Below are 13,306 nucleotides of genomic sequence, written 5' to 3'. Positions count from 1 at the left end.
GGCTTCAGTGGCAATTTAAAGGGCCTGGGACTGCTGCTGTGGTAGTGGTTGTGGCAGTCCAGAGACCTGGGCATTTTTAAACTTCTGGGTCCCAGGGCAACTGATCCCATTGACCCTCCCCTTCCTTTTTGGTGGCCCAGCCTTACTCTCAAGTCCATTCTTCCTCAAAAATCAAATAAGCGTTTAAAAGGAATTCAGTTTAATTACAAATATTCCAGACAGCAGCCATCCAAAATGTTACTGGTGTTGGAGCAAATAATCCTGATTCTCTTCTGTACACTATTTCTTCCTATTGTGTCTTTTACTGTTATCCTTTCCTTGGACCATGTTATTTCTTCTGCTATAGTCGTCTTTTATTTTGCAAATTATTACATGTCTGTAAGTTTCAAACTTAATGGAGGAGCCCTGTTAGACACATGTTTCTCTGAGGCCTAACTGTCAAAATACCTAATTCTTCAGAGAGATACATTTTAAGACAAAGCCTCATAGCGCTGAAACAATCTGTATTTCCAAAGATGGTGATTTTTTAATTATTTATTTTTTTTAGTGTAAATGAGAGTTGAAACTTATGGAGCCTTTCTGATTAAACTATTAAACCAAATGAGGCATTTCTAATGACACATTCACAAGGTCACCTCTGCCATTCCAAAGGAGAATTTCGAATGAATCCAGATTTCTCACACATTCACAGTGGGATTGGGCTAAGTCCAAAGGAAGTGATGCTGGCCAACAAATAAACAAGATACACATGAGGCAATGTGTGCTACCAGGCTTTCATCCAAGGGATGTTTGGAGAGGAGATGAGAGGCCCAGAACAACCATGGTTTTAAGCGGTATCTCTCCTTGCCATGCTCTTCCTCCTTGTTTCCCCTTATTGTTGATCACATGATATTCCCCACGAGACACCTATTCCTGATTCATTCTTCTGCTCCTGCTTGCTCCCTTATGTGCTTCTCCTTAACTCCTCAGTGTGTGATTCCTCTACATTGGGATGGAAAGAAAACAGTTGGATTGAACTTGATGGACAGATGTTCAGTATTTGTAGGGCCATGGGAGGCTAATGAGGCTCGGGGATGCAGGACTCCAGCCCCCTTACAGCCCTGCCCCCTTTTCTGAGGCCCTGCCCCCCACAGGGTGGGAAGGAGATGGGACAGCATGTTGAATGTGCCCCCCCAGGAGGAGAGGAGGCAGGGCAGTGCTCCGAGTACACCTCAGCCTCTCCAAAGCAGTGGGGGAGAAGAGAGGTGAGGGAGCACATGTACATAGCATGGCTTCCCTGCCTTCCCAGAGCACTAGGGGAGGGGAAGAGAGGTGAGGGAGCACGTATGTGTGGTGCGGCTTTCCCCGCCTCCCCGGAGCACTGGAAGCCATGCAGTTCACCTCCTGGAGCACCCAGGGAGGCAGCTGGCCATGTGGTGCCAGCCGCTCTAGCCTGGAGCAGCAGGGAGGGTGGACGCTTGGGGCAGCAAAACTCTGCCCCCAGAATGATTACAGTAGAGTTTCTGGGGGTAGAGTGTGAGTGTGGCCATGCCTGGAGGCTTGGGAAGGCAAAGCCTTCACTCACCTAACTTACTGGATGTCCATGTGAAGGATCCTCACAAATTCACAGTTCATTTTGTTCAATTTCACTCTTCTAGATTTAAAAAATGGTAAATTTCATGATTTCAGCTATTTAAATCTGAAATGTTATGGTATTTATAGAGATCTTGGCTCATAAAGGAGTTGTGGGGAGGTCACAACATTATTGTTTGGTAGTTGCGGAACTGCTACCCTTACTTCTCCTGGTTTTGGCACTGCCTTTAGAGGTGGGCAACTGGAGAGTGGCAGCTGCTGGCCAGGAGCCCAGCTCTGAAAAGGCAGAGACACCACCAGCAGCAGTGCAGGAATAGGGACGTCAAAGAATGGTATTGCCACTCTTGTTTCTGTAATGCTCCCTGCAGAGCTGGGCCCCCAGTAAACAGCTCCCACTTTCCAGCATACCCAACTCTGAGGGCAGCAGTGCAAGGGTGGCATGGTATGGTACTGCCACCCTTACGTCTGCACTGCTGCTGGTAGGGTGCTGCTTTCACATCTGGGTGCCCAACTAACAGTCACCCTCCTCTGTCACCCAACTCTGAAGAGAGTGCAGAAGTAAGGATGATAATATGCACAGGCACTCAGGGTATGTCTACACTACAACGTTAATTCGAACTAACTTAGCTAATTCGAACTAAGCTAATTCGAACTAACCGATCCAGACTAAAAAACTAGTTCGAATTAGCGTTTTGCTAATTCGAACTAGCATGTCCACATTAAGTGGACCCTGAACCGGGCTTAAGGATGGCCGGAAGCAGTGCCGGCAGGGCATCAGAGGAGGACTTAGAGCGTGGAGATGCTGTCTCAGGCTAGCCGAGGGCTGTGCTTAAAGGGACCCGTCCCCCACCCCGAACAGACAGTTCTCAGGGGTGCCCCGCTTGCAAAGCAGTCCTGGCTTGGATTGCCCAGACTACCCACACTGGGCACATCACAGCACTCGGCCATCAGCCCGGCTGCACTTGCCGCGGGCTGCCATCTGGGGAGAGGGGGCAATTGGGGGGCTGCAGGAGAGCTCCACCCACAGAAGCCCGCAGAGCCAGCCCAGTCCTCCCCATCGGGGGCGCGTACCCCATTCCTCCCTCACCTCCTTCCACTTACCCTTCCCTAGCCCCTCTTCTTGATGTACAAAATAAAGATAACATGTCTTCCAAAATGGAATCTGTCTTTATTGAACAAAACTGGGGGAGACTGGGAAAAGGAGGTGGGAGAGGGGAAGAGAGAGGCTGGGAGAGGGGAGGGCAACTAAAATGCTCAGGGGTTGGGAACAGGTCCCATATGAAGAGAGGCTAAAGAGACTGGGACTTTTCAGCTTAGAAAAGAGGAGACGGAGGGGGGACAGGATAGAGGTCTCTAAAAGCAGGAGTTGGGTGGAGAGGGTGCATACAGAAAAGTTCTTCATTAGTTCCCATAAAGAAGGACTAGAGGACACCAAAGGAAAGGAATGGGTAGCAGGCTTCAAACTAGTAACAGAAAGTTCTTCTTCACAAAGCAAAGAGTCAACCTGTGGAACTCCTTGCTGCAGGAGGCTGTGAAGGCTAGAACTAGAACAGAGTTTAAAGGGAAGTGAGATCATAGAATCATAGGACTGGAAGGGACCTCGAGAGGTCATCGAGTCCAGCCCCCCGCCCTCAAGGCAGGATCAAGCTCTGTCTACACCATCCCTGACAGATGTCTATCTAACCTGTTCTTAAATATCTCCAGAGAGGGAGATTCCACCACCTCCCTTGGCAATTTATTCCAATATTTGACCACCCTGACAGTTAGGAATTTTTTCCTAATGTCCAATCTAAACCTCCCCTGCTGCACTTTAAGCCCATTACTCCTTGTCCTGTCCTCAGAAACCAAGAGGAACAAATTTTCTCCTTCCTCCTTGTGACACCCTTTTAGATATTTGAAAACCGCTATCATGTCCCCCCTTAAACTTCTTTTTTCCAAACTAAACAAGCCCAGTTCATGAAGCCTGGCTTCATAGGTCATGTACTCTAAACCTTTAATCATTCTTGTCGCTCTTCTCTGTACCCTTTCCAATTTCTCCACATCTTTCTTGAAAAGTGGTGCCCAGAACTGGACACAGTACTCCAGCTGAGGCCTAACTAGTGCAGAGTAGAGCGGCAGAATGACTTCACGAGTTTTGCTTACAACACACCTGTTGATACAACCTAGAATCATATTTGCTTTTTTTGCAACAGCATCACACTGTTGCCTCATATTCAACTTGTGGTCCACTATGACCCCTAGATCCCTTTCCGCCATGCTCCTTCCTAGACAGTCGCTTCCCATCTTGTATGTATGGAACTGATTGTTCCTTCCTAAGTGGAGCACTTTGCATTTCTCTTTATTAAACCTCATCCTGTTTACCTCTGACCATTTCTCTAACTTGCTAAGGTCATTTTGAATTATGTCCCTATCCTCCAAAGAAGTTGCAACCCCACCCAGTTTGGTATCATCTGCAAACTTAATAAGCATACTCTCTATCCCAATATCTACATCATTGATGAAGATATTGAACAGTACGGGTCCCAAAACAGACCCTTGAGGAACTCCACTTGTTATCCCTTTCCAGCAGGATTTAGAACCGTTAACAACAACTCTCTGACTACGGTTATCCAGCCAATTATGCACCCACCTTATCGTGGCCCTATCTAAGTTATATTTGCCTAGTTTATCAATAAGAATATCATGCGAGACCGTATCAAATGCCTTACTAAAGTCTAGGTATATGACATCCACCGCTTCTCCCTTATCCACAAGGCTCGTTATCTTATCAAAGAAAGCTATCAGATTAGTTTGGCATGACTTGTTCTTCACAAACCCATGCTGGCTATTCCCTATCACTTTATTACCTTCCAAGTGTTTGCATATGATTTCCTTAATTACCTGCTCCATTATCTTCCCTGGGACAGACGTTAAATTGACCGGTCTGTAGTTTCCTGGGTTGTTCTTATTCCCCTTTTTATAGATGGGCACAATATTTGCCCTTTTCCAGTCTTCTGGAATCTCCCCTGTCTGCCATGATTTTTCAAAGATCATAGCTAAAGGCTCAGATACCTCCTCTATCAGCTCCTTGAGTATCCTGGGATGCATTTCATCAGGACCTGGTGACTTGCTGACATCTAACTTTCCTAAGTGATTTTTAACTTGTTCTTTGTGTATCCTATCTTCTAAACTTACCCTCTCTCTGCTTGTATTCATTACGTTTCAAGTCATGGAGGCTGGGTCCATGGAGTGGTATTAGCCAGGGGGTAGGAGTGGTGTCCCTGCCCAAGGTTTGTGGAAGGCTGGAGAGGGATGGCATGAGACAAATGGCTTGGTCATTGTCTTCGGTCCATCCCCTCCAGGGTCCCTAGGGTTGGCCGCTGTCGGCAGACAGGCTACTGGGCTAGATGGACCTTTGGTGTGACCCAGGACGGCCATTGTAAGCTCAGGGTCGGGGGTCTCACTGGACCCCCTTGATTCTCGTGCACACCTGCTCCTGGGTGGCCAGGCTGGCAGCTCTCCTGCCCTAGCCGGCCACTTTCCTGTGCCTAGTGCGGAGATCGTGGATGAGGTCCACGATGTCTGCACTAGCCCAGGCGGGTGCCCGCCTCTTGCGGTCCCGGGCAAGTTCCCGGGAGCCGCCAGCCTGGTCCCGGGAAGAGGGGGAGGCCTGGGGGGCATCGGGTGGGTGGCTCAATCCGTGCCAGGTGCAGGGTCTGCTGGCTGGGTGCTGGCAGGCTTGCACCTGGCACGGGCACCGTAGCCAGCCCGTGCCCCTTTAAGGGGTCCGGGGCCGGGAGGGGGGCAGAAGAGTTTCCCTGGTGTTGGCCAGAGTGGCCACCAGGGAAACCTGGGGAGGGCTAGCCTCCCACTAGTTCGAATTAAGGGGCTACACACCCCTTAATTCGAACTAGCTAGTTCGAACTAGGCTTAATCCTCGTAAAATGAGGTTTTCCTAGTTCAAACTAAGCGCTCCATTAGTTCGAATTAAATTCGAACTAACGGCGCGCTAGTGTAGCGCCTATGAAAGTTAGTTCAAACTAACGTCCGTTAGTTCGAACTAACTTTGTAGTGTAGACATACCCTCATTGAGCTTGCATATGTAACTCTTTATGAGTTACATAAACTCATATTTATGAGAGCAAATGGCCAGTTAAATACCTAACTCACCAAATGCATGCATATTTATTGTGATTGCATACACAATCATAGTAATTGCGAGAGTAAATGCAGGCACGTTTTGCATTCAGACTTCTGCAAATCTGGGCTGAATCCTTTAGTTCACTAAGGGTATGTCTACACAGCAGGGCAAAACTCAAATTAAGCTATGCAACTTGATCTACGTAAAAAGCATAGCTGAAATCGAAATGGCTTAGTTTGGCTTTTGGCACTGTCTACGCAGCAGGAAGTCAAGGAAAGAGAACTCTTCCTTCGACTTCCCTTACTCCTCATGAATTGAGGGTCACAGGAGTCAGAGTAAGAAGTCCTTCAGCTCGACATTATTTCGAAATAATGGCTTGCAGTGTAGCTGCACGTTTTGTTATTTCGGAATAACCGGTTATTCTGAAATAATGCTTCCATGGAGACATTATCTAATAGACCTCACACAACATTCCTATTCTTATTATAGCATCTAGGGTGGACTTTGTAATTCACTACAGCAGAGAGCCCCTGACGGTATGTTTGCATGGCAAAAGCTGCACAAGTGCTAGTCAACCTAAGCTAGCTCGAATCCAGGTAACATGGGTAACACTAGGGGCACATCTAAACTACATTCCTCTTTCAAAAGAGGAATGTAAATGAAGCTGATCCAAAATTCAAATGAAGCACAGATTTACAAATCTCGTGCTTCATTTGCATAATTGCGTGAGCGCGCTTTTTTGAAAAAGCATTTTTCAAAAAAGAAACCGCAGTCTAGATGGGGTTCTTTTGGGAAAAAAAAGCCCTTTTTCGAAAAAACCCATACTCCTGAAAAAATGAGGTGTACGGGTTCTTTCAAAAAAGGGTTGTTTTTTTCCAAAACCCTCGTCTAGACAGCAGTTTCTTTTTCAAAAAACCCTTTTTTTGAAAAAGCATTCTTATGCGATTATGCGAATAAAGCACGAGATTTGTAAATCCACGCTTCATTTGAATTTTCAATCTGCTTCATTTGCATTCCTCTTTTGAGAGAGGAATGCAGTCTAGACATAAACTAGTAATGAAAACAGCACAGCATGGGCTAGTGAGCCAAGTAGGTGCCTAGGCTCCTTGCAGGCTTGTAGTACTTGCTGTGCTATTTTCATTACTACTGTTATCAATACTATCAGGATTCAAGATAGCTCAGATTGACTAGCCCATGCAAATTTTTGCTGTGTAGATGTACCCTAGATTACATACCTTGTTGGGATACATGTTCCTGTATGAGACATAAGAGCTGTTCTCTGGTGTTTGGCACTGCAATGTCAGAAATTGAGTTGATCCTATAGCTTTCAGATAAAACATTATGGACCTCATTTTTGAAGGGCCTCCAAAATTGTGCCCACAACATCTGCCCGTTCAAAATTTGCTCAAGAAAACCCCTATCGATGTGTTTCACAGCTGGGAATTAGCACGTCCACAATGTAAAGCTGCATGTAGAGGTATCCACTTGCAAATGAAAATGCAGGGTGAAAAATGTACACCCTTGCAGATATCGGGGGTGCATATTCAAATGCCATTTTACAATGTGGCCCAATGTATAAAATGCAGTTCTTATAAGATAGCTCTTCATGAATTTTGATACAGTCATGGGTTCTAGTGGCAGCTTTAGCATTCTATTAATTATATTTTGGATTTTAGAAACTTGATGTGTTCCTTTTTATTCTCATTGTTGTCATAATTGGAATTTTGTCCATGAATCTGTGTTTATCTGAGTGACCACATGCCTGTTTGTCTGTGAATTGTATTATATACTGTAACTAATGATAATATATTAGTATAGTTAAGTGCTAATAGAATTTTGATACTCCAAGGAAATTATGGAAATTTGCAAATGGAATTAAATTGGACTTATACATCAGAGTAGTAGTGTCACTATCAGCAATGAATGCTTTTGTAAGGTAATTGTGTAGAACATTGGTACCACCGCAGAAAAACAGTGGAGCACTGTCCATAAAACGTCGGAATTAAATGTTATATGGGTATATTTGCCACAAAATTCCCATTAAATTTAGTATGATTTATGCATGCATAGTTGGGGCAAAATATATATACATACACTCAGCTACTCAGTCTTGTTCTTATGACATAATGGTTGAAATTTCTGCAAACGGTCTGATCTGAGATTATTACAGCACATATACCATATATAAAAGTTTTATTACTCACCCAGTTCCAGACTTGCAGCCTTAGACTCCAAATGTGGAGTCTCACTTCTGAGGCATGCAACTTCTAAAGTGTAAAAATGGGATGCCTGGGTGCAGAATTACCAGTTTGAGTAAACTGGGTATGCACATCAGAGATTAAGAGCCCAATTTTTGGGTGTGGTCAGTTGCAAAAACAGAGATTAGTTTGTGGCTGGATTTCTGTATGCAAATTTGGATTTACACAGCTGAACTGACAATTCTAATGGTTCTAATGTAAACATTTTGCAATTGTCTGATTTTTAAGATGTCTAGCTACTGGCTGTTCATTTGAGGAAGGGACTTACATTTGAGGCCTCGATTTTTCTTTTCCATAGTGATGTCTGTTTGCCAATATGGACACCTGGAGCTCTTTTTAGTGGGTAATTAAAATTATTGAAAGTTCAGAGTCCATTCAGTGATGCTGGAGATTTTTTTAAAATTAATTTGGGGCTATAAGAAGTCCCCTTGTTCCTTTGCATGGGCTGCCTAGGCCTTGAATCTAAGTGTGTCGAAATAAGCACTGTATGTTACATGCATTGCTTACTTTCATACCTGGAGTAGCTGATTGGAGGGTGGATTGGACAATGAGGGTAGCTGATTGGAGTAGCTGATTGGACAATGAGGGTACGTCTAGACTACATGCCTCTGTCGCCAGAGGCATGTAGATTAGGCTACCAGACATAGGAAAATGAAGCGGCGATTTAAATAATCGCCACTTCATTTAAATTTACATGGCTGCTGCGCTGAGCCAACAAACAGCTGATCAGCTGTTTGTCGGTTCAGCGCGATAGTCTGGACGCGCGGGTGTCGACATCAAAGGTATTTGTCGACCACCCAGGTATGCCTCCTGGGATGAGGTATACCTGGGTGGTCGACAAATACCTTTGATGTCGCCACCCGCGCATCCAGACTATCGCGCTGAGCCGACAAACAGCTGATCAGCTGTTTGTTGGCTCAGCGCGGCAGCCATTTAAATTTAAATGAAGCGGCGATTATTTAAATCGCCGCTTCATTTTCCTATGTCTGGTAGCCTAATCTACATGCCTCTGGTGATAGAGGCATGTAGTCTAGACGTACCCTGAGAGTCATGACTCCACCCTTTCTACTCACTTCTCTGGGTAGCTGAATTAGCCTTTTATGGGCCTTTTATGCCAGCAGCAAATTACTATCTCTCTGGACCAATGGGACAGAAGATGAGGAACTATGACTGAGAGGGGTATCTCTGAATCACAGCTCTATGTAGGACTTCTCTTGGGTGCAGTGTTTACTCACCAACCTTTTCTCAGGGTTCTGTTTGCTCATAGTTCATTCTCCCCCTGTCTACATTCTGCTTTCTGCTACTGGGGAACTGGTTACAGCCCCAGGATATTCACTGATGCTGTGACTAGACTACATGCCTCTGTCGTCAGAGGCATGTAGATTAGACACATAGGCAAAGTCAAATGAAGCCGCGATTTAAATGATCGCGGCTTCATTTAAATTTACATGGCTGCAGCGCTGAGCCGACAAACAGCTGATCAGCTGTTTGTCCGCTCAGCACGCTAGTCTGGACGCTCCCCTGCCGACATCAAAGCCCCTTGTCGGCAGCCCCGTTATTCCTTGTGGGATGAGGTTTACCGGGGCTGCCGACAAAGGGCTTTGATGTCGGCAGGGGAGCGTCCAGACTAGCGCGCTGAGCGGACAAACAGCTGATCAGCTGTTTGTCGGCTCAGCGCGGCAGCCATGTAAATTTAAATGAAGCCGCGATCATTTAAATCACGGCTTCATTTGACTTTGCCAAAACAACAAATCTACATGGCTCCGTCGACGGAGCCATGTAGTTTAGACGTACCCTGAGTTACAGCAGCCTCCACACTGCTCTAATTTATGGCACAGCGTCTGGTTCCTAAGGGACTTTGCACCAATGGAAGATCATAGGTAGTATAAACACCATACATCCACACATGGCATTTGTAAATGTCATGAGAGTATCCATTTTCAAGCTGTATTTTTAGCACTCCATCATTATAAACTCTGTTGGCTTCTCTGCAGTGTTTGTAAGAGCCGTAAAAACAGAAATATTCAGTGTGCGTAACTACAGCTGGTGTCTCGCACTCTCCTGGTGTCTCTGACTCTTCCACCCACCTTGAACATTCATGATTGGCTTAAAAAAGCAATAGTATCTGGATTGGAAGGTATCAGGTTCTTTAAGAAAGGTATTGTGTGCATTTTACTAATGTAGGCAAAACTACTTGTGACTAATGAACTACTGATGGCAGGAATGCCTCTAGATTGTCAGGGCTAGCAGACACCTATTTTGTGTTCACCTCTAAATGTAGGTAAGTGACAAGAGGGAATAGGGAAAAGGGATATTCTGTCTTAGGCACCTAACTGCAGGAAAGGCTATGAATCCTGAGCAGAAGTAGGTGCCTTTCTTTGGCCCAGTTAAACACCTTATTTTCTTTGAGAGACATGCGTTACTGGCTAACTTGGGCAGCTTAGAGCACTGGTACAAATCTGGCTTTACCCTGGATTTGCACCTAAGATTGGAATTGATCCCTACAAGGAATCAGAGTGCTTGCCTCACTGCTTACATTTGAGTATAAAAAGACAGACACTTGGGCATTAACTAAACAGAATGAAAACGAAGTTTGCCCTATCCGTGTCTTTTCTCTGGCTAGATAACGGCAGGAAGTGTGCCCACTAATTAGAATAATGATATCCAATTCTCTCTGGTAATCATTATTTGATAGGGCCTCATGAGGAAATAAAGCTCTAGAAGTCCAAATCACAGCATATTCTTTATCCTGTCAAGCTGGGACCACAAATTCTTCAGTTTATTCCATGCCTGCTGTGTATTTTGCCTTGTGGGAGGTTGTAGCTGAGCCATATGCTGTAAGAAACCCTCCTGGCCCACGAAGGAGCAGATGGGAGCTGGCAGAAGGGGAAGTAAAACAATGAAAGAAATGAGTCCTGCCTGAATAGATGACCAGGTGAATAGCTTCAGACTCACCATGTGGAAAGCCATCACAGAGTTCCAAGGCAAAGAAACAAAAATGGTAGGGGCAGGCTTTAGGACAGAGACTGAACTTTTATTTTTGGCAAGAAGAAAAATGGACAGACTGACACCAAACTGTTCAAGTTCTCTATTTCCAAAGAGCTGGGTGGCTCTGCTAAAATTATAATTGGGGACATAGTTATCACTCTTTAGACTTCAGGGTCAATGCCAGCTCACACCAGACACTTAATGAGTCACTTGTTTTTTTGGATGTTTTTCCTCACCTCATAAATAAGTTGGCTAGGAATTGAATTTCCTTTCAATTAAAACTTAAATTCTGCAGAAGTTGAAGTGGCCATCAGAGAAGTCCTGGTGCAATGATACCACTGAATGACAGCTCAATCCATCCTCTGGCTTCAGGGAAGATACTGAAACTATGTTAGAGAGGGGTTACAATGAACAGAGCAGAACTGTGGAAAGGGTCTTTGGGAACTCAGGTCATCGTAATTTCTCTCCAGGGTGTGTTGGCTGTAATAGTCATCTGCTGTTTTCATACCTGCCAAACAAAGCAAGTATTAGAAAGGGAAGGAAAGACAGAGAAAATCCTTCCTCGGTATGCTAATAGTCAATATCTGTGGAGGAGTATGTTCTACTGAGTTAAAATATTAGGAGCCAAGACTCCTGGGTTTTATTCCTAGTTTTGTTAGTAACTTATTGCCTGGTCTGGAATAGCCTGTTCCTGTCTTGTGCATCAGTTTCCCCGTCAATAAAATGGAGATAATACCACATCCCTCTCTTTCTGGGTTATTGTACAGATTAACTAGCTAATATTTATAAAGTGCTTTCAGATCCTCAAAAGAAAGATGCTATAACTGCTAATTGTATATCTTTATGACAGATTTATTAGGTCTGTGTGTGTGAGAGTGTGTGTGGCATAGCCTTCCAAGCATTAAGTCTGAAAAAGGGCTCAGCATTTGAAAGTTAACTGGAGAAAAGGAATTCAGCAAGTTCTCTGTTTTCATTATGGCACACTCTCCACTGTACTTTGCATTCCAGCCAAAATGAACTACCACTCCAACTGCAACAATACCTTCTCAGTGCACTCAGACTGGCTCTCTCCTCAGGATTTTGTACTTCAGGTCCTACCAAAAGAAATAAAACGTGGTATGCATAGCTCCCAGAATACCTGGCTGGTTTCCCCTCCCCCTTCTTCTGAAGGCTGCAGCCTCTGATGTCTGAACTCAGTTTAGTAAGTGTCCTCTGCTGCATTTTGGCTTTGTATTGTGCCACAGTATGCAGCCCTTTTGAAATGAAAAGAGCAAAACCAGTACATTTGTAATGTTCCTGGTTTAAATTTTATTTTGAAGTGAACACTTTATGCAAAACACTCCACATGAGAATATAGAATCATAGGATTAGAAGGGATCTTGAGAGCTCACCTAGTGCAGTCCCTGCACTTAGGGGAGGACTATGTATTATCTAGACCAGGGGTTCTTAACCAGTGAGGTGCGCCTCCCCAGGGGAGGAGTGAAGGGGATACAGGAGAGGGGTGAGGTGCTCCCAGAAAATTTATCTCAATTGCCGTCCCACTGGATAAAATTCTAAAGATTAGATTTCTGCATAATTAATATTATGAATTAAAATTATAAACATTAATTTCTTATTAACTTCTAGAGATCAGCACGCTATAATAGCAGTGCAAATCAATCAGGCCTATGTGACGACACACTACAATAACAGTACGTGAGCATTGCCGACTTTCATCTTCAAATATTACGTACATTTGTTAGGAAAAGGTTCAAAGTAAAAAGCTCATATTATTCATTTAGGCATTCTAATGCGGTTCATTCACCCCACAGCGCCATCAGCCATCAGACTTGGGAATTAGCTCGGATGGCTGCGTCCAGCTGGTTTGCCAGGTCCCAGGGTTCAGGCAGGCCTCGGGGTTCGAGCCAGGCCTTCAGCTCAGGCCTGTCCTCCGAATCACCAGGCACCAGTAGAGCCTTGGGTTCCCCTAGGTCAGAGGGTAGCCCTGCTGGCCAGCTTGGCCAGGCCTCAGCGGCCCAGGCAGGGAAGCCTTTGCTGGCCTGAGGGAAGGCGGCTATGGAAGGCCTGGGCCAGGTCTCAGCCTCATCAGCCAGGATCTCTGGGCAGGCCTCTGTCTCCCTCAGAGGCTGGGCCCCAACTGAGCTCCCTGGCAGAGTTCTTATAGTCCTAGCCACGCCCCTTATCTTCCTGTCAGGTGAGGGGGCGGGGCTAGGCTGTGCACAGAATGGCTCCCAGGGAGTTATGAACATGAAGTTCACTTTCAGGGGAGGTGTGAAGGTAAAAAGGTTAAGAACCCCTGATCTAGACCATCCCTGACAGGTGCTAGTCTAATCTCCTCTTAAAAATCCCCAGTGATGGAGATTCCACA

At 45.2% G+C, this 13,306-nt stretch overlaps 1 long non-coding RNA gene across 1 annotated transcript in view; it reads left to right on the top strand.

Moving 5' to 3' along the window:
* Positions 1–13,306, top strand: part of LOC149523463 (uncharacterized) — a 153,979-nt gene that overhangs the window by 39,174 nt on the left and 101,499 nt on the right. The gene's annotated exons all lie outside the window — the stretch shown is intronic.

The sequence above is a fragment of the Pelodiscus sinensis genome, chromosome 17, assembly GCF_052426305.1.
Source record: "Pelodiscus sinensis isolate ZL-2025 chromosome 17, ASM5242630v1, whole genome shotgun sequence".
Classification (NCBI taxonomy): Eukaryota; Metazoa; Chordata; order Testudines; family Trionychidae; genus Pelodiscus; species Pelodiscus sinensis.
This window is presented reverse-complemented; position numbering and strand designations above follow the sequence as displayed.